Source organism: Manis pentadactyla, chromosome 11 (genome assembly GCF_030020395.1).
Source record: "Manis pentadactyla isolate mManPen7 chromosome 11, mManPen7.hap1, whole genome shotgun sequence".
NCBI lineage: Eukaryota > Metazoa > Chordata > Mammalia > Pholidota > Manidae > Manis > Manis pentadactyla.
The window spans coordinates 65,025,020-65,047,391 of record NC_080029.1 but is presented as its reverse complement, the minus strand read 5'-3'; the positions used below and the strand labels follow the sequence as shown (position 1 = coordinate 65,047,391).

At 42.5% G+C, this 22,372-nt stretch overlaps 1 long non-coding RNA gene across 2 annotated transcripts in view; it reads right to left on the bottom strand.

The window, feature by feature from the left end:
- LOC118910282 (uncharacterized) overlaps window positions 1-21,113 on the bottom strand; it is a 135,165-nt gene extending 114,052 nt beyond the window's left edge. The window contains exons 1-3 of one of the 2 annotated variants that reach the window (XR_008992512.1): window positions 20,255-21,113; window positions 15,762-15,846; window positions 11,629-11,707 (exon numbers count right to left, since the gene is read on the bottom strand). This is a non-coding gene — a long non-coding RNA (uncharacterized LOC118910282). The remainder of the gene's footprint in view (window positions 1-11,628; window positions 11,708-15,761; window positions 15,847-20,254) is intronic. The other variant, XR_005023886.2, reaches the window with a different exon arrangement.
- Between the last annotated feature and the right edge of the window lie 1,259 nt (window positions 21,114-22,372).

Here is a 22,372-nt window from a genome sequence, read left to right as displayed (position 1 = left end):
TGAGGGCTGTTCTGGAAAATATATGGCCTGTACACTTCAAAAAAAATGTCAGTAACATGAAAGACAGAGTAAGCTGAGGAGTCACTCTATAGATTATGCAAACTGAGAAGCCATCCAACTAAATGTAATACTTCATCCTGTATTGGATTGTGGACCAGAAAAGTAAAATTGCTGAAAGGGATACAATCGATGAAAAATGAATAAGATTAGATAAGAGCATTATGGCAATTCAAAATTTCCTGATTTAATAAATGAACTGTAGTTGTGTAAATGAATATCCTTATTCTTAGAAACTATACACTGATGTATTTAGAGTAATGATGTGTGCAAAACATTCAAACAGTTCAGAGAATGATGAAATCTAGGTAAAGGGTATATGGAGGGTTTTTTGTACTATTCTTACAACTATTCTATAAGCATGAAATTATTTCAAAACAAAAAGTTAAAAAAAGAAAAAGGGAAAGAAATCAGTTGGGCATTTCCCTAGCCAACAGTTGAAACTGTCAGGTATTGTTCTTGGCTTTTGTGTAGAGCTTGAGAATTCCAACTGGGTAACAGGAAAGCCCTGAGACCTAAAGGCAACCTCAGGCAAGAGCCTGTCATAAAGAAATCTAGCCTCCTATCTTGAAGCCCTCAGGCTTTGTCTCTGAAGTAACCAGCTGACCCGCTAATTTTTGATCCTTCACAGAAAGGAAGAATGGGTGTCTAATGTCCAACTCACAGCCATGACCCCAAACCATTCGTGACTGTTTTGTTATAAAAAGATAGCAGGAAAATAATTTTTTAAAAAGAGAACCCCAAGAACCTTCTGCATGTGTGGCCAAGCTTGTTTTCTAGCTAGTAATCTCAGGGGGCAACGTGAAGTTCCCCACAGAGAACAGACAGTGGGTTACAGACTCAGAACTAGGCTTGTACCTCTGCTCTACAATTTAATAGCTACTTAATTTTCTGAGCCTGGGTTTTCTCATCTGTCAAATGGACATTATGTGCCTGTATCAAACAACTGTGAAAAAGATTAAGTAAAATAACATACACACATATATATAATAATGGGTATTGCACCTAAATTATGCTAAATTATATTCAATATTCATCTTTTCTTTTTCTTTTCTTTTCCCACAAATAACAAGAATGAGCCTGGTGGAATATAAATGTCTTTAGGAAAGTGGCCAATATTCAAACATGAAAAGTAAATGAAAAAAAAATTTCAAATGAATCAGTGGTAAATACATTAATTAACTCCAATCAAGAGGTAAACTAGCCAGAGCTGCAGTCTTAAGTCAGAAGAAAGAATTGGATAATGGTCTAATTTGAAACCAGAAGGTCAACTGTGAAAACAGCCCCGTTTGTAGGGCATGAACAAGGAGTCCCTTGTTATCACTGTGACTATGAAAAAGGTGCCTATCATCTCCATTGCACAGATGGGGCACCCTGGCATTCAGACCTTACACCTGTGTCCCAGCCGAAATTTTAGGCCAGGAGCAACCCCAACTTTCTTGAGATGGTAAAAGCTATCTGCCAACCCTGTTTAGAATGAAATTACAAAGATATCATACTACTCATGGTTTGTCTATACATTCAGGAATGTTCTGTATATATTTTATATTTTAAGTATTTGGAGCATTTAAGAAATTTTAGGGAATTTGGTAAATTTGGCCTTTGACTCTAACTTAAAATGTGTAACTGAGTAATTTATTTTAGACTTGGATTTTCAGTTGAAAGATAAAGAGAATTATGCAACCTTTGTAAACAAAATTGGAAAGCATATGATTAACTTGAGATGGACTACATTCATTAATTTAATTGATTGATTAGAGTGGGAAGACTTTGGTGGGTGGGTTAGGCAGTAGAAATGCTTTAAAAAATCAGATATATTCAATTTATAAATGCATTCTAAAATCTTCAAGGGGATTTTTACAAATCAAGATGTAAACAGGACATATTGTTTCAGGGAATTTAGTCTGTTCAGCTAGTCAATCAAATAATAATCAAATAACTTCCTGGAATTTTTACATTTATTTCTAAAATAAGAATTATAATTTAGACTTGAAAACTTAGGGAAAACTAGATTTTTACTTTTTATCTTTTCTAAATTGAATATTAATTTTAAAATCTCAATGTTCATATTGCATTTTGTATCCACAAAAACATATTGCACAGATCTAAATAACTCACCTTGACAGTGGCAATTTTTAGGTTGATGACCACTTTATATTTCTATTATATTTTGTTTCCTAGAAGTGCTAGATACAGAAAATGGAATTTACTCAACTTCAAATTAAATATTTTTAAACTACTTAACCCTCAGGAGATGGGGGAAAGGAACAAAGAGGAGGAAAAGAAAATCCATGAAAGGACATGATGATGCTGATCTTAGCTGAAACTCATTTTGTGCTTAGCATGCACCCAGCACAACTCTAAGTGCTTCACATATACTACTCATTTAAACCTCCTAAAAAATCCATAAAATCAGAGTAGTGAAAGAATAGCATAGTAGAAAGAGTGGTGTGGGTTACCGCAATCTAGGAAAAATTCCTATCTGTGTCAGTGTCTTCTAAACTAGCCCAGTTACAATACACAGGACACTGTCACACACCTAACTCATTTCATACACCTCTTCATTCACTGTTGCAACTAGTATTAAATTCTGACTGTATGTCCAGCTACAGAGTAGTGAATAGCTTATAGAAGAGCAAGCCTGGAGACCAGATGGCAGGCTGACCAAGTGAGACTGATGGTGGTTGATGTACGGTGGTGGCGATAGAGATGTTGAGGAAAGGATCGATTGAAGAGTCATTTAGAAGTTAGACTTGATATGACTTATTGGAAACAGAACATTAAGGAAAAGGTGGTATCTTTTCCCAGGTCCTCAAAAAGCAAGGTCTGAGACCAGAGTTGAGGTCATAACAGTTTATTTGGTAGATGCAGGCCCAAGGAAGTGAGAATGAGGAAAATGTGGAGCAAGGACAGCTGGTCAGTAATGCGGGTGCTGCACTGCCACCCTAGCTCCTATTTCACGGCAGGGTACAGAGCCAGCAGGTCGCTCCGTAGGCAGGCATGTTTATCAGCACACAAGACTCCTTAGAAGGGCTGCAAAGAACAAACATACACTGAAGAAATCCACAGAAGAGAGGAAGGAGAGGGACTTCACCTCACAAGTTACCTCTTATCTTTTACTTACTAAGAACCCTAAGAAAGGATTGAACAGAGTAGTAGGTGATGAATGAAATTTACATATGCTTAATTGGCTCCTGTGAGATGTCCAGATGAAACTCTCAGTAGGTGGTTGAATGGAGATGGAGTCTGGGGCCCAAAAGAGAGAAAACCAGGGTACAGAGGCAAGTAGTGAGCACACAGTATATGCTAGGCCGTGCCACACAGACCCCCTCTAGGAATGAAGCCCTATTCCCCCAACTGCCTGGACTGTTGCCTGCTAGTGGTCATGGCTGAATCCCTCCCCAAGAATTACCCTTTATCTAAGGGAGCTGCATTGCCCAGGTTTATGCACCTGCCCTGTGCATCCAATGACAGGCTGATGCCAGGTTACAAAGCCTGTCCTGCTGACCTCAGTTCCGGGTATTTCTTAAAAGCCATGCCAGCTCTAGAGTTCCCTAGAATTGAATGAGGTACTATTGGATCTGTTTTGCCAATCTCTCTTCATTCATCCCACCCCCAGGGTTGTTACTAAAAGCACCCCACAAAAATCCATGTCAGAGTCTCTCAGAGAACCTAACTCAACGAAGAGTGGAACCTCAGGAAGTAGGAATTCTACATGGACAATTCTTTCAAGAAGCTTTTCTGTGACAAGGAAGGAAGATTCCTAAAGAGGGGTTCTGTTGAAGGAGGATTTTTGCTAATATGGAAAGACTAAGCACTTGTATCTGCTGATAGGAAGGAGCTAGTTGAGAGGGATGAATGGAAGATTCTAGATGGAAAAAGACCTGGAAAGAAACGGGATCTGAATCACAGGTAGAAGGTTTACCTGCTATAAGAGGGAAGATGTTCCCTGGGATGAGAATCAGAGAGAAGGAGAAGATGAGTGTGAATGTAGGTAAACTTATTTTCATTAAAGTTCCAATCATCATTGGAAGAAAGAAGAATAGGAGGCTGGTGAGTCAGAGGCTTGAATATGGTGGGAAACATTAGAAATAGGCACTGAGGACCATGCAGGGAGAGTGGCTCATGGCATGAGCAGTGATGAGGGCCAGGCCAATCATGAGATCACCAAGAGTTTACAGTGGCAATCACCACAGTACTAAACAGAGTACATCATAATTATGCACAGGCCACCACATGGGCCTGACATGTGAATCTTCCTGTTACAGGGCCACATCTCCTCCAACATAGTTTCATCAGCTAAAACCATGTGACAACTATCTTGGGTCTATCTCTGATATTTTTAGTCTAAAGAATGTTGAGGTGAAAAATGCACTTTCTCGGCCTTTCGTTCAAGTTTAGCCTGTGTTATATATGCAGGCTTTGTAATGTGTGTATGCATTAAGTCATTTTCCAAAGATCACTGGGCAGGGCAGGGCAGAGCTCAGTCTAACTCAGATAACCTCCCACTCCACTTACTGTGCTGTGAGGCATCACGTGCGGCTGCCAAGGAGCTCCAGATGCTTCAACAGGCCTTCAATATTTCCTTCCCTCCTTCCTCCTTCTCGCCCTCCTTCCTCACTCCATCTCTCCCCACAAGCATGGTAGACCTCTTGGGGTCTCTCCTGACCTCCCTACTAAGCTGTCCCCCAGCTTCATTATGTTCAGCCCTCATTTGCACATGCTCTTGACACCTGGTGTTTGGTGGCAGAAATGGCTGATAAAATCCACACTGATTAATTTCATGTTTAATCTAACTGATACTTCTGTAGCCTTTGCAAATAACCTTTTTGAACAAAAACTGCAACGGCTCATTCTAAACCCGATCAAAGAGGTATGCATGACTCACAGCCACTAAATAAACATTGATGCCTGATGGCAGTAATATGGCTATTTATATTCAGAGCCTGATTTAACCAGTGGCATTCCTGTAATAAGATAATAAGCATGAGCTGTTTACTAGAAAAAAAGGAGAGTCGGTGGTGCTGGTGTTCAATAAAATCTCTTAACAGGCAAATGAGTCTCTGAAATTGGTTGGCAAATACATCCAGAATGAGATGTGCTAATTAGTTGCTGTTACTGATTTTCTAAAATAAAGAGTTTAAACTTAAATTAGCCCTGAAATTTTGTACAATAAAAAATACTGGATATATGATGTCATGTTGAGAGTCTTATAGATTATGCCTAATATATGTCCAGCAATGCAATTAAGAAAAAAGAACTCTGCACCTAAATCATTAGGTTTTAAACAGAGACAGCCTAAGAAGAGGTTTTAAATGTGGAGAATTATAAGCATGGATATTTGAATCTCAGGTTCAAATTTTTTTCTATTCAGAGAGCATTTGTAGGTGATCCTCTTGGCTATCCTGGCAGAGATAGCTATTACTTTAAGCATTTTAATTTTTAAATAGAAAGCAAAGGAATGCAAGAATTATCTTAATAGCATTTGGATACCCTTTAAAAATAGATTAACCCATTCAGAATCAAGGTCACAGAAGTTCTAGGTCAGCATGTAGGAGACAATTGTCTGGATTCAGAAATAAATAATGAAAGCCTCAGGTTTATGAAGCCTCCCCCAGCACTTCCAGCACATCTCTTTATCCCCTGCAGTAAGACGCAGGTGCATGGTGCTTGTGTCCTGTCTCCTCCTGCAGTCACTCCACGCAGCCGCTGCCAGCTGCTGAGGATGCATCTTCAAACCTCCGTCGGCCCTGCTTCCCTCACCAAGTTGGAAAGGACTTGCCTCTATCAGGACTTGCAACTTCAAGTAGTGAGAGGATCTCAGGAGACAAAATACTATTTTTTTAATCAAGTATTACTTCTAAAAAGATATAGCCAAGTCACAAGAGGATTCAGGTTATGTCTCTGCCATATTTTTTTCCCAAAACAAGTTTGAATTCAAAGATCTGTTATTTGAATTTAGCTGATTGAGATGATGCTTGTTTTCCCAGAGCAATGGTCATTCTTTTAAAGCCAGCTAGATGGGCAGACGTCAGTGCCATGGCCCCAAAGTAGGAATGTTCTGAATGTTAGCAATGAGCTAATTCATTTGGATTCTATTATCTATAATTAAACAGACAAAGGTTGATTATTTATTTGCTTTAATTAAGATGTCTTTGTTGGTCTTTATCAGAGTCTTAAGTAATCAGGAATAATTAATTACGTACATCTTGGTTTCCATTTCCAGTGGGTCCCCCAGCTCAGGTAGTAATGTTTCCAGCTATTACTGAGACCTAGAATTGCAGGGAGCCATTTCATATGGGCTAGCAAATAATGGAACTATAAACAGAATCTTGAGTCATGTGGTTTTCCCTATAATTTTCAAAAGAATTATTTAAGCTAGCTTAAACAAAAGGGAATTTACCTGAAAGGATCTTAGTAATCTTACAAAATGTAAGGAAGATTTGAATAGCCACACCTCAGAAGTACAACAACCACTACAGTTCCAGGAAATGAAAACAAGAGTTTCTAGGCTTATTCTGCTATTTTTCTAGCTCAGCAACTAAAATCTGGTTCCTTTGTTTCCTTTTTTAAGATTCTGTATTCTTAGACAAGAAAACCTGGTTGGTCCAGCTTGGCTCAAACAAATGACCTCAACAAATCAGTTATGACTATCAGAAGAGGAGGTCAGGGCCCCGTGGTGTAGACGCAGCTCCTGTGGAAGCCCCCAGAGACTGGAGGTCAGTTGTCAGCTGGGCAGCAAACCCAAGCATCCCCCTTATCAGGGCCCCTCTAAGTGCCAGCCTGCAAAACAGTCCAATGTCGGTCCAGGGTGGGTAAGGAGCCTGCTCCAGAATCTAAATCAATGCACTGCTTACTTCAGTGAGAAAGTGTTGCTATTAAAAAAAAAAATGACAGCTGAACTGTAAAGAATGTGCTTAATGACATACTTGGTTTAAATTTGAACGTACTGGTTCAATACTTCTTCTCTCCTCGTGGACCTGACTGGCAACTGCCTGTGGACCACCCCACGAGTAGCAGTCCTTGTCTGACTTCATAGGCACTTGTACCAGAGTAATCAACAATATGGACTTGAAGTCACCGGCGTATTAGTTCTTGCTGTGCTCAGCAGCTGAACGACCTTGGGTGCATAAACACTCCTAGCCTCCTCTTCCTCATCTCGGTTGCAGAGGACAATACTACCATATTAGTCAGGATCCTTCCAATTGCAGGCAGCAGTTAAGCTAAGGCAGAGGACATTGTTGACATCCAATCCACAAAAATGGCAGATTTATATGGTTCAAACTAATAGCTTAGCAAAAGGAGACTTTATTCACTGATGAAACTGGAAAATATCACACAGTGGGATGTGTACCACACTCATCTGAACCTAGAGTTCAAATGAATACAAAGAAGCCCTCTCATTTCCAGCAACCAGAATTGGATCATTTGGTATATAATGATTGTAGCTGCCCCTACTTGGGTCATGCTCCCAACCCCCAGCCCAGAACTGTCAAAAAAGACATGAAGTTTAACAGTGAGCTAGGCTTGGGTCATGTACTTGGGTGTAGACAGGACACTATGATTTACAAGTTGACAGGCCTGTAAGATAAACACTTTCTGTCTCATTCAGTCATATCCCTAGTGCCTAGCACATAGTAGGTGTCCCCAGTATGGGGTGAATAAGTGATTGGGGAAGAGGTATTAGGTAGCCTCTCCAAACAAAAGCAAGAGAATTCCATGATAAATGCCTATACCACATGTTTGTTGTGAAGATTAAATAAGAATGTGATGCACATGGTGGCATTTTTATCTGCATTACGGATCAGGTCAGTGTGGGAGCCCATATTTTCTGTGCAGTGACTTGCACATAGCAGGTACCCAGGTTCTCTGATTGACTGAGCTAATAAGTGAACTCATGAATAGACAATGAGCAATCTGGATCCCATATCTTCCTTTAGAAAATGCTCTTCACCCCATCACGACTTTGATTTTGTCTGGTTTTCCTATGAACAGCCAGACAAAACCATACAATTAACAGGGCAAGAGCAAATGGGCATTTTAGTTAAAAGACCTACATTAGGAAAATCTAGAGTCTGGAAAGCAAATCTTCAGTAAAACTTGAAGAAAACAGGCTGGTTTTTATCACAGTTCTTCTTAGTAGAAGAAAAAGGACAGATGACTTTGAAGAGTCTTTGCACAGAGACTGGCAGCATTTGTACGTCACATTCCAATCTAAGTGAGGGCAAAGGAAGGCAGGCAGGAGCAGGAGACACAATATCAGAGTGTTTGACTTGGAAGAGCTCATCTAGTCCAATCCCCTCTTTTTACCACAGAGGGAGCCACGGCCTGAAATAAGGAAGTGGTTTGTCTAATGGTCGTGGTCATGCCCCTGGTAAGGGGTGGAGCTGAGTTCAGATGCTTCTAGTCCATGACCACTATTTGTCCTCCTCACACCACAGGCAGTGGTGGCTCACCACACACCCATACTGACCCATCATCTGTGACGGGTGGACAGGAAAGCACGCGGGCCACGATAATGCTTCACTGAGAACCTAGTAAAGACCCTTGTGTGGGAAAGGGTCAATGGTGGAGATCACTGTGCCGTGAAGGATAATCTCTCTCTGACTTCTGGTCACAAACCCCCATATCTCTAACCTATACATTCCCATCTGCCACCAGAAAAGAATTCAGAATATGTAGAATATTTTTAAATATTACATGTGTCAAGCAATTTGAGTAAATAACAAATTAGATTATTTTATGAATACTTCATTTTCTAAAACAAAATTCAGGACAAATGGAATTGGCAAAGGCTATTTGAGCCTCTTCTGAATAGGAAAAACATTCATTTAGGTGCTGAAATATTGACTTTGTGGGTTTATTAGGAGAACAGGCAGATGATTTGCAATTGGGGAAGAGGTATTAGGTAGGCTCTCCAAACAAAAGCAAGAGAATTCCATGATAAATGCCCACACCACATGGTTGTTGTGAAGATTAAATAAGAATGTGATGCGCATGGTGGCATTTTTATCTGCATTTAAACTTGCATTAAACATTTGCATTCACACTCCTGGCATGGTCTTAGAAAGGAAGTTCTTAGCCCCTTCATGCCTCAATTTCTTCCTCTAAAATCCAGGACACATTGTCACTTAGAGGGTATGGGCATCATGGACCTGGCAGAACATAAGTTACCCACCCAATATCAATTATCCCCTTCCTCACAGGCATAAGTCCTCTATTGGATTGGATTGACAGAGTGACAGGATTCCCAGCTTAAATTTTTTTTATGACTTATGTAAGATGTAAGTAAAAGATACCAGGCTTTCCAGAAAATTCCCTTAAAAGGGACTGACCCAGTATTATGCTCAGTGAAATAAGCCAGGTAGAGAAAGACAAGTACCAAATGATTTCCCTCATCTGTGGAGTATAACAACAAAGCAAAAACTGAAGGAACAAAACAGAAGCAGACTCACAGAACCCAAGAATGAACTAGCAGTTACCAAAGGGAAAGGGGTTGGAGAGGGTGGATGGGAAGGGAGGGATAAGGGGATTAAGGGGTATTATGATTAGTACACATAATATGGGGGGGGCACGGGGAAGGCAGTATAGCACAGAGAAGACAAGTAGTGACTTTATAGCATCTTACTACACTGATGGACAGTGACTATAATGGGGTATGTGGTGGGGACTTGATAATAGGGGGGAGCGTAGTAGCCTCAAGGTTGCTCATGTGAAACCTGAGCATAAAATTGTATATCAATGACACCTTAATAAAAAATAAATAAATAAAAATCAAAAAATTAAAAATAAAAAGGGACTGACCCAGCTGGCAGGACAGCTCAGGATCGGCTGACTTCTGTCCCTCTGTCTGTATCTTCCAGATGCAGATCAAATGGCTGGAGCTCTAGAAACTATACTATAAACATGGGATGAAGAGGCAGCCTAAGGACTGTGGAATGGTGAGCTGTAAAGGGCTCAGGCACCCAAAAACCTCATGGCACCACCCATCAGCCCTTACTTCCTTATTAGATAAGACAAAAATAAAGCCCTGAATTACTAAAACCCATGGTCAGACGCCAAGTACAGTTCCTGACCAAAACAAACTCCTGGCATGGTCTTAGCAAAGGAAGTTCTTAGCCCCTTCGTGCCTCAGTTTCTTCCTCTTTAAAATTGAGTAAGAGTACTTACCAGCTTTAAAGAACATAGAGTATAGTAGCTTTAAAATTCTGTTTACTGAAACCCTGAAAATGTTTTCGGAAGTAGTTCAAAGAAGTGAGGGGGTAAATACATGGGTATCTGAACTCCACCAATATTCAATCAGAACAGCTCCTCTTCTATCTGATTTTTGTATTGATATTCCAAGTAAGATTTCACTTGGAGGAAAAAGAAGAATTTAAAGGCTAAAATAATTTGTAAATCACTGGCATAGAAAAATGTTTAGTTGTTCATAGGTGAGAGCACTGGGATGTACCCCTGCTCCTGAGATTATATTTTTCAAACATTGCCAATGGATCTGGTGATGACAGTTGGATCCTTCTTGAGCCCAATATCCCACACCTGTAGACCAGCCTAGGGAAGCAGTCTGGGGCCACCAACCAGTGCCAAACACCCTGATCTGCACAGGAATAAAATCAGTGCCCCCTGCTGCCTTCGTGCTGTGCTCGAAGCCCCTGAAGAATAATTAATGAGACAGAGTAGTGTGCAGCTGCTCTCCAAAGTGTTAAATAGGGACTGCAGGCATCTGGGAGCAGCGCCTGCTGGGAAGTATCTCATCACTCAGTGGTCTTGTTACCTCCTACAGCCTTGACCTCCTCTCTGACCCATCAGACTCAGTGTCCTTACTTACCCAAGGGACCAGGAGCCTTCTAAGTGGGAAAAAGTTCCCACTTGAGAATTAAGAAAGACAAGTCCTGGACCTTTCATATCACTTTGACTTGTAATCAAGCTGTCTCTTAGGAGAACACCTCACCTGGGCCCTGGCAAAGAGATAAATCACAAGGACCATGGGACCTTGGAAATCAGCCTTTGTCCTGCTGAACACTCATTCATTATAAGAATAGCTTCAGATGCCCCCAAAATGATACAACCAGGGCACTTTGATTGTAGAAGGCTTCCCTGCACACTATGCTACCTCAAATAAGAAACAGTTGAGGGCTGAGGAATGGCTGAGGGCCGAGGGCTGGTTCCCACATGACCAGACTCCCTGGAGCAATTCCAGACCCTGAATCTAAATCCTCTTTCCCAGAAGGCTTGATTTCAGCTTTCCCTTGCCAATCAAGCTGCAGCTTGTCCTTGGCTGTTTCTCTGAGCAGGATCGCTGCCTGTCTGTTCCTCTTATTTCATGGGGGTCATGTCTCACTGCTGAGCCCCAGGTCTCTCGGGAACCTTTGTCTTTAACCATTGCTCATGCTGCACACTGTCTCCAACCAACATATGTGCCCATTCCGAACACTCCCAGCTGCCAAAACCTAGATTCTTCTGGGGATAGTTAGGCTCTGTCTGCCTTCCCTTCTCACATTCCCAAACATCTCCAACACACAAACACAGCTCATTCAGATAGATCACTAAAATAGAATATATTCTACTTACATTGCTTCTTACCTCTTTCTTTTTCCACTCTTCTCTCCCACTCCAACTCAACCTCTGCAAAGACACCCTTCTGAGTGGGCTGTTGAATGATGATGGGAAAAATAAAAGAGGAAATATGATTTTAAAAATTAAGAGAAGGAATTTAGAAAGTAATTATGAAGAGTAGATGGAAGGTCTCTGGTTCCTATTAGTGTCGGTGAGGCAATATTTAGCCACACGCTAAATATTGTCTCTTGGCCCTCAGCATCCATTCCCACCTCTGTGCTCCCCTGTGGATCATAAGGGCTGGAAGGCTTTAAACCATATTTTCCCATCTCTTTTTCTGCTAGGATTTTAGATATAATTTACCTTCTGCCATTAAAGTTTACTTATATGCTATCTGGCATGCAGAAGAGAAGTGGAAGTCATTCTTTCTGGGACAGTGGTAACCAATGAGCATGCTCCCACACACACAAGCTTTTGCAGTGACCAGATTCCATGTTACACTGTCTGATGACCAGCTGTATGGATATTGGACACCTTCATGCTGGCACCAGTTTCCTGATGTCTGGATAGCAAGCAAGAGTAAACAGAAGGGAGAAAGGAGCCTTGTTGGACTCAGTAAAGTGGATCAAGCCACACACCCTTGACTGAAAGAGCTCTAGCTTCTTAAGCCCATAAACCTCTCCCTCCAAAAAACAGGGTCAACAACTGAGACACTAGTCCTTATAAATAAACTTTAAAATGAGATAGTATTGGAATGACTGCTGTTCACAGGATGCAAATCTTGTTCAGTGTTCAGAAATCAATCAGTGTAACTCACCATATTAATAAACAGGAAAAAATCATGTGATTATCTCAACCAATGCAGAAAAAGCATTTGATAAAATTCAACACATATTCGTGATTAAAAAAAAAACTCTCAGAAATCTAAGATAGCAGGAAACCTCCTCAATTTGATAAAGTACATCTACAGAAAACCTACAGCTAACATTATATTTAGTTGTGAAAGACTGACTGCTTCTCGCCTAAGATCAAGTACAAGGTAAAGATGTCTGCGAGGATGTCAGCATTCACCACTGTTATTCCACTGTGATCTAGCCAACTCAATAAGGCAAGAAAAGACACATAAACAATAAAATTAAACTAAAACTGCCTCTATTTGCAGATATCATTATGCTCTCCATAGAAATCCCAAGGAATCTTTAAAAAACCTTCCTTGAACTAAGTTCAGCAAGGTTGCAGATACAAGACCAACATACAAAAACTTAGTTGTATTTCTATATTCTCACAGTGAATATGTGGAAACAAATTAAAAACACAGTTACATTTATGATCACTCAAATATATATAGCAATGGAGTGGCTGCTCTTCACAGGTCTCTCAGCTGCTACAGAGTCCCATTCTGAAATAAGATACCTCTCCACCCTGACTCTAGTAAAGAGGTCAGGAAACCTTGAGTAAGATTGGAGGTACTAATTTTGGGCAGTTAATTACATTCTTTTAGCATCCATTTCCCTGAAGTTTTCACTGGGCAAATCCTTCAGGAGGACGTCACCATTAGCTATTCATTTTTCTTTTGCACTGACTGGAGAATGAAGTGACTGTTGGCTGTGTCACACAACTCGTTGAAATTCACCCCTGGGTGAAGTGATCCTCAAATAATTACTAAATGTAGTTCAGGTAACTGAATTAGTGAATTATATTGGCTCCTTTGAGATGAAAGACTCTTTAGAAATGTGAGATACTTTGGCTCTTTGTTATTAATAACCTGAACAATGAAAGAACCCAAAGTAGTATTCAATATGCTCCAGGAATGGGATGACTAAAATTAAAGAATGCGATTGGTTTTCATGCTCCACACTTTCCATTTTCTATCCTTTCACTTCAATAGTCAGGACTGAATATAACATGTCCTTAAATCTTCTCTGATGTTAATAAGGCATCCACTACAGAACTCTGGGAAGAGGAAAACTCAGCCAAAGTGTGATGAGTGGGTGGTTCTCCTCCTGTCTATTGATTTGCTATCATTGTCTCTCACCTGCCCAAGTATAGTACTCTGCAGGTGAAAACTCCTACCTTGACCTGCTTTGTTTTCCTCTGCTTTTGTCTAATTTTCCAAAATTAAGTATCTTAACTACCCTTCCACCCTTCAGACAAACAATTGCACCCATCGGTTGTGCCCACTGGGGAAATACAGGATGCCCTCAGCTCAGTGCTCTGCCCTGAGTGTGAAGAAGACAGAAGCACAGAGGCGAATCCCAGGCAGGCAGCCTGACCTTAGGGCAGGAAGAATGGGAGTGGTGGGGAGGGGGCTGAGGGCTGATAAATCCAGCCCCAGTCTACATGAGATTGGTAGGGAGCTGAAGATGGTGGAGATGCTAGGCCCTCCTCAGGCTGACTATGGGTGCCCTGTATTTATTTAATCTGATTTATAGTTCCTCATTTTCAGTTTTCATTTTTAATGCATTATAGGTTCTCTATTTCTATTTCGAAGACTCTAAGTGTAATTTATTTATTTTAGAATTGAAACAGGTAATACATTTACAGAGTTCATAAGTCAAAAGGTACACAAGTATATACTGTGAAGTCTCCCTTCCACCCACATGCTCCAGCCACCCAGTTCCCCCTCCACCAGCTTCAGGGTCACTGACCTCCTCCTTTACCTTGCAGAAATATGCAAGGGGATTTGTGTAAGACACCCCCACCATCTTTTATATATATAAATGATAACTCACTATTCTGTTCAATAATTTGCTTTTTTGTCTTAATGTGTATTAGAAAAGACTGCACACCAGTACACAAAGAGCTCCTCAGCCTCTTTTCATGATGATTAGTATTCCATGATATTAACATAGCATCATTGTCTAACCACTCCCCTATTGATGTTCATTTCCATTATTTCCAGATTTTTGATACTGCAAACAATGCTGCAGTGATTAACCTTATTCAGAAAGTGATTTACACATATAGGAGTATGTCTGTAATTTAACAGAATTGTTACTATTTATGTAATAGAATTACTGTAAACAATTGCTATAAGTAGAATTGCTGAATAAAAAATTACATATTTGTAATTTTGATATTGACAAATTGTCAATCCATGTCACCTAACACAATATCCTTTATTTAACCATTTTGCTATTGAGTTGTTGGTCTTATTCTTATTGATTGTGTAGCAGTGAGATGCAAATACAGTTGCTAATTTGTCCTTTGACTTTGACTCTGCTTATGGTTATTTCTGCACGCAGACATTTTAAAATCATGGTTGAATTTTTCAATCTTTTATGACTGCTGTAATTTGTGTCATATTTTAAAGGGTTTTCTTCAATCATAAATTACAAGAAAATCTTTCATATTTCTTTTCATATTTTGATGTAAAAGCCGCGACCCACCTGGACCTTCTCTAGCAAGGTGTGAGTTATGGCTTCAACTTTATTATTATAACTGGCTACCCTGTTGTCCAAACACCATGGGTAAAACATCTGGTTTTCCCCACTGATTTGAAACAAGACCTTCACCAAATGTTAAATCCCAGGAGGTATTTGGTTCTACTTCTTGATTTTCTATTATATTTCATTTCTCTGTTCATGTGCCAGTGGCACCTGTTTCAGCTTTTCAAAACTTAACTAAAATTAATTGTACTTCAATTTTTAAAACTTCAGGTACTTCTCCAAATTGGCTTTTCCTCGGGGTCCGTGGAAACAAAGTTTCCGTCTGTGTCTTACCACTTTATTTACTTTCCTTCAGATAGCTCATGACCAGATTTTTCTTAATCTTCCAGGAAAAGAATTTAGCCTCTACCATCTGAGTGCCATGGTCAAATAAATGAAATAACCTTGGGCTTAAGGAGATGACCATAGAAATACAGTATTTCACTTTTCCAAATCCTAGTGCATAACAGGGACACAAGGAACATGTTCTTTGTGTTCTAAGGCCATCACTTTAAAATCAAGTTTTATTTAATTCATACTTACTATATGGAAAATTGTTTCAGTTAAAATTGCTTTTGACTTCAAACCACAGAGACAGATTCACATAGCTTTAAACAATAAGGAAATGCATTAACTGCGCTAACTGTAATTCTCATGGGACAGGGGTTTGAGCAGCAGCTTCGATGGCCCAGCCATGACATTACAGACGCAGACTCTTACCATCTTCCTGCTCTGCCATCCCCCTCAGGCTGATGACAAGGCGGCTTCTGTATTTCCAGGTGACCTCTGCAGACAAGACAATGCCCTGAGAAAGAAGAGACAACATCTCTTTATTCTCTTAGGAGAAAGGAAACATTTCTCAGAAGTCTCCTGTACCTCACTGGCCAGAATCGGGTGATATGCCATATGCCCGTTCCCAGATCAACCACTCGCAACAGGAATGTGATTAACTTCAGACCACTCAGACCCACGCCTGGGCTGGGGAAGAGTGAGTTTCCTCTAAGGCACGTGGCTGCTTGGAAGAAGGTGTGTACCTGCACAAAATCTGGATTCTAGTAGTAATGGAAGAGGGTAATGGCTGCTGATAACTAGTCTGCCGTATTTCCCTCCCTCTTGCTCTTTCCTGACTGAATTCCTTTGCTTAACGTCTAGCAGTGGCCCCTCTCACACACACTTAATGTTTGAATGGTAACATATCAACTGAAAACTCATTTACTCAGTAAACAGTTACTGAGTCCATACTGAATGTCCCACACTGTGTGAGGAGCTGAGAACTGGAAAAAGGAAAGACAGGGATTCTGATCTAAACGATTTAATGGAAGAGGCAGACAGTTTAGGAATTCCATATAGTACCATGATAGGTGTTAGGTACATAATTTAAGGGAGCTATGGGAGTTCAAAAGAATGAGCAACTTCATGGGGAAAGGGTAGAACAAACAGAATATTCCATCTAAAATAAGTAGGTTATCAAGGAAGAAGGACATCCAGGCAGGGGGAAAACAGCATACAAAGGACAGAGAGGGCATTGGCATGGTACCCTCAGGTTTCCATGAGTGTTCTGCATGTCAAGCTCTTGGGTGGCCTTGTTTTATCCAGGGCATGAAGGCACCTGGAGGGATGCTTAGGGCCTGGTTAGCAACCCCAGTTTGCACTGTGTAACACATCATCAGTGGATACCATCCCTAAGAAGTTCGGACAGCAGCTGAAGCTAATTGCAGCATTCACAGGCCAACATCAGGTTAGTAATTAACCTTCTAAGGTCACAGACCACATCTCTGAGACCCCTAAGTCTCCCTCTCACCTCACAATCAAGCTTTCTGCAAAAGACTTCCACACTAACAATCTTCTCACCTTATTCAATCCTCACCCCCAACCCACCAATGTTAACAATACGGTGGTTGCTCCTGTTGAGATCACCAGTGGCCTCAACAATTGCATGACACAAAACAGAATAAAAAGACCACCCAACAACAAAAAAATACTCCCATGTTCCACCTTCCAACCATCCTGAGCTATTTATAATTCACTAAGTATACTGACTAACATATTTAGAGACCCTGGACACTGAGAGTATGATTTCTTTCTCCCACTTCAATAAGAAATTAGAACAACAATCCTAAAACATAACTTTTTCCACAAGAACTTTGCTTTTTTTAATCAAATTCTTTCCAAAAAAAAAATCAATCCCTGCCTCTGAGTACCCCTGCTTTGTTGCTTATTTAAGCACTACATGGTCCACCAACTGAGTAATCAGCAATAAACACATGTGTACCTTTTTGTACCAATTGAATGGTGTCCCCTGAAAAGATACATCCACCCAGAATCTTACTTGTGGAAAGGGCCTCTGCAGATGTCATGAAGGTAAAGATCTCTGGAGGAGACCATCCTGGATTACGGGGAGCCCTAAATCCAATGACAAGTAGCTTTATGAGACCAAAACAGATTACTACAGAGACCTGTTCACGGTGGGGGGGGGGAACAGCACATAGAGTCAAAGGCAGAGATTGGAGCAGCGCATCTACCAGCCAAAGAATGCCAAGAATTAGTGACAGCCACCAGTTGGTAAGAGAGAAGCAGAGAACAGATTCTCCTTCAGAGCCTCCAGAAGAAACCAGTGCTCTTCCCACCTTGATTTCAGACTTCTGGCCTCCAGAACTGTGAGGGAATAACTTGTGTTGTTTTATGCCACCCAGTTTGTGGTAATTTGTTACAGCAGCCCTAGGAAACTAACACATTGTTTTATAACATTCTGAATTAAAATTGGGGAACCTTGGATTGTAAGAAAAAGAAACTCACTCCACTCACCTCAGGAAGAGGGGCATTTATTTTAAAGAACTATGTGTCTCATAGGGCACAAAGGTGAGGAATTAAGCCCCCTGCTTTTGAAGTTGGAAACAGGGTTGAGAAGGGAAGTGACCCTCTCTCTCCAAGAGTCACATACATTCTCTCTGTGAGTTGCCACCCTTCCCCCGCTGGCTTCCTTTGCTTCGTACACCCTGGGCATGGATGGCTCCTCAAGGTGCTTCAGCCCCCAGTCTCCATAAACTTTAAAGCTTACTTCTGCTAACTTTGTCTTTTAGCTTCCCAGGGACAGATTTTCAGGTGAGAAACTGGGTTGGCAGAGCTTAGAGTTACCCAAGGGCTGGGCCCCAGACCAGCCAGTGGATGTGCATCACCAGCCCAGGTAGAGTGCAGGAGGGGTAGAGTCCGTGGCATGGCACACTGTCCACTGCAGAGGCCACAGGAGGTGGGCAAAGCTTGGCCTCTCTGAAGTAATTTGATCATTGGCTGCCTCCCTCACTAGACTGTAAGCCCCTCGAGGGCAAGAAATTCAGGTTCCATTGTCTTATTCCTCATCATCTCTTCCATTGAATATAGGTCTCATGGCCTGAGACAATATAGATACTTCAAGATAAGTTTGTTTGATAATAGGTAATTTGTTGAGTTTTATACAACTGTATCTATTCAGTAGACCAAGAAAATGGTAAACTTTATACTGCTTGCCCTATTCTTTCTTGACAAAGTGTTAATTTTAAAGCTGACTTCCTTTCTTAGCTTACTCTTGGAAATAGCAGAGACTATATCTATGTGTCTGATCAAGATGGCATTCAAAATCCATGCAACCTCACTCTGGTCTATGACCATTGTATGTAAGATAGACCGTTCCCTCCCTGATCTATATTCTCTGTTGGTGCCCAAGCCCTGTAATCTTTTGGCCTGCTCTAAGTTCTTTCTTGGCAGACTGCTTAGTCAAAGAGGATTAGGCCATCTTCTGTATCTAATTGTCAGGTTCTTTTTCTTTCCTTTAGAAAAACAAAAATGATTCCATTTTCCCCAGAGAAGACCTCATTTGGATAAAAACAATATGATGGAAGTTTCTTTCAGGAGCCTGCTTAACTTTCTAGGAACTTTCTTTGCTTTAACTACAGCAGGTTTGTTAAAGCCCTGTCCTACTAGCCCTCTCCTATTAGCTTGAGCCTAACCTTCCCCAAGTACACGGTGTTGTGCCAGGACCTGTTAGAATCAGAGGAAGGACTAGAGGAGGACGTCACCTGTGTCATCACAGAGCCCACAGTGTGGGCAACCCTATGGGGCCCCTGCTTACAGAAGGCCCAGGAGTAATCAGTGCCTCCTCAGTGTGAGGTTTTCAGACCAAAAGGGTCATAACCCTAGAAACCAGACTTCCCAGCCTGGTGGGAAAAAGATGATCATTACAGTACTGATTAGATGGACAGACTTAGCCAAGAGCAGGAGAGGAGAGGGGCAGAGCAATTCCTAAAAGCATCCTCTTTCCTCCAAGTCAGGCAGCCACACTGACTCATCTGGAGGCCACCCAAATGATCATTAGAGCTACTCCAAGGCAGAAGTATTGAAAGGGAGCATGTGTAGAGAACACTCTATACCCCTGGTCGTCATAATTCTTTCTGTGATGAATTGGAAGTGCAGAAGCCTAAGGAAAATGATCCCTGTCCCCAGAGTACCGCTGTTTCTAAATTCACATGTTAATCACCTGTTCTCTTCCTTATATGCACCAGCAAGAGGCCCTGGCGGCCCTCAAAGGCCTGGGTAAATGACACACCCCAATGTCCAACACAAGGCAAGGCCTTACTGTAACCCACTTTCATGCTTGCATACACACACACACACACACACACACACACACACACACACGGCTTATACACACATATTGCCTGCACTTGTTCAGACAGCTGAATGGCCCGACTGCCCAGTGAGTGCCTAAGCCCAGTTCTGAGCTGGCTGGGTTTCCTGGGAGCCAAGGCCCCTGCCCAGTATTAGTAATGTACTCACTTCTTCCAGCACTTACATACCCAGTTCACCAAGAAATGGCTAAGGGAGGCTGGGGTCCCCTACATGGGGACAAGGGATAACTGCCAGAGTCCCCATCAGGTTCTCATTAACTGTTAATGTGGGGACCCTGTGAACGAATGGGGCCACTGTGCAGTTCGATCAGCATTAGGACAAAGTCAAAACATTTTGTTCTGGAGTCCTGAATATCCACAGAAAAGGGCCGAGGCAGAGGCAACCCAGACCCAACCCAGATCTCTTCCCTGGAAAATTACCCTCCCACCCCCACCTACCCTTTTGCCAATCTCCCCCTCACCCTGGTGAGAGCTCCCAGCCAGCCCGGGCAGGGTCCCACCCACTCCATTTCCCATTCCCTCATTCATTCATTCAACAAACATTTACAGCACCTTCTGTGTGTCAGTCATGGTGCCAGGCCCTGGAGATACGGGGATGTCAGACAGCCTTCATGCCGAGCCCTGCTGGGGAGAGGGCAGGAGCTGTTCCTCTGCTCCTCTCATCCCAGGTGCACCCCACGCAAGGCTGTCTCTTCAGAGAACCATGGCTTCTCCGATTCTTCTTGCTGGCGCTCTTGGTGCCCGAGCAGCGGCTCAGAAAAGTCTCTGTCCTTTCACTTGCATTAGAGGAATTTTTTAAAGCAGCACAACAGCGGCAGCAGCCTTACCTTCCAGAAAGCCTGTGGCTTAGGCTAATATTTACATGTATTTGCATTTCCTTTGTACACACAGTTGGGGAAAGAGTGGAGAAGGGAGTTTTGCCAAGGAATGAAAATGCGCCCTGAGCTAATCCTCAAAGTGCTATTGCAATTGCTAATTTAAAATCAAGAAGCAACTTGTTTAGCTAAACTTCAGGTACTTTCTGTTACTGCCATCCTGGCTTTCCTTCTCCAGCAAACTTACAGCTCCCTAGCTGGCCTGAGCATCTGTCCGAGTCGGAGTGAGCTAGATTTTGTCTTGGTCTTACATATGCTGGAAATGTTCTTTTTCCTCGAATTCCTTAGGTTTTGACCATTTTCAGAGAGCTCTGTGGGCACCCTCTGGTGGCTGACTGAAATTTTTACTGCAAACCCCGCAGTTTACCAGGGATGGCTGTATCTGGCAGTCAGGCTCTTTGGTTGGATCTGGGAAATTGTAAGCCTATTTGCCATACTTTGTACCACCGCTTTCATCACATGGTAAACAAGACTGAGACCAGAACCATAGCTTTGCCTCGCAGGAGGAAAGGTCCCTCACAGAACAGGCAGAGCTAAGAAACAAGGCATGGCTTGGGGCAGGGCGGGGGAGGGGCGGTGGCGCAGATTTTCCCGGGGAGGAGGCCGCGGGCAGCCCTCCTTCCGACTCTCCGGGGACTCAGCCCTGAAAGGGAAGCCCTGCAATCCCAGAGCAGGCCAAGCTCCCTGAAAGGCTTTCTTCCCAGAATTCTCTCTCCCCTACCAGTCCAGGGACAGCCATTCCTGAGACTCGTCCTGGTCTTCGGAGAAGGGCAGGGGCGTCAGGGCAGGAGAAAGCTGTAGAGGCAGGAAGGAGAGCTACTCCCAAGGATGACCTCCCTGCCTTAAATTCTTAAGCCTCTTAAAGAGGCTCTGATGAGCACAATAAATACCACCACCTGATTCTCCTCAGCTCCTTCTCCTGGTCTCAGGATACTCCCCAGTCAGTTAACATGGCCTCATTTTACAAAAGGAGGCCCCAGAAGCTTAAATGCTAATGTGACTTTGCAGCAGCCTGTCAGCCGGGGCCCAGACTGAAGCTTTCCCTGCAGCCTGGTGTCCTGTGGAGCTGCTGTGCCTCAGCCATGTCGTGCGCCTGCAACCATCAGAGCCAGCCATGCTCAAACAGGCAACAAGACGAGGCCTTTGGAGGACAGGAGCCTGAGGAAGGGTGCACTGGAGACACAGGGAAGGAGCCGTCTCACCAGTGGGTTCCAGAAGCTGGGAAGAGAAACAGACTGCTCTGATCGCAGACTCTGCGGTCTTAAGCCAAAGCCACACCATTTACCTGGAAACAAAGAGGCATTGCCTACCAGGAGGAGTTGCCTTTATTGCTACTATTTTTCATTTGTTTTTTTCACAACCAGGCTCCAGGACAGAAGGGCCAGAGCCATCAGTCACCCCACACTCTGACAGCCCCGTTGTGCCCCGCTGGGTCTGACAGCGCCACTGAGGGGGAACAATATCTTCAGTGGGTATGACTGGAGCAGAGCAAAAAGCCCAAAGAGGCCAGTGTGACCACAGCTGTGGGAACAGATAGCCCATCTAGCCGCAGAGCCACCACCCTGGAGGCAGAGCAGTCTGGGATCTCCTGTTGAATCGGAACTGAGCGTGTGGATTTCCCCCTCTAGACTGTGCTTCCAACAGAATGCAAGCACTGCTGCAGGCTCGCTCTGTGCCAGACGTGGGGGCGTATAGCAGGCACCAAGTTCTTCACAGCTCAGGGCACCGCCCACTCTAAGCCATTCACATAGATTAGCTCACTAGTCTTCATGGCAACCAGATGCAGGAGGTGCTG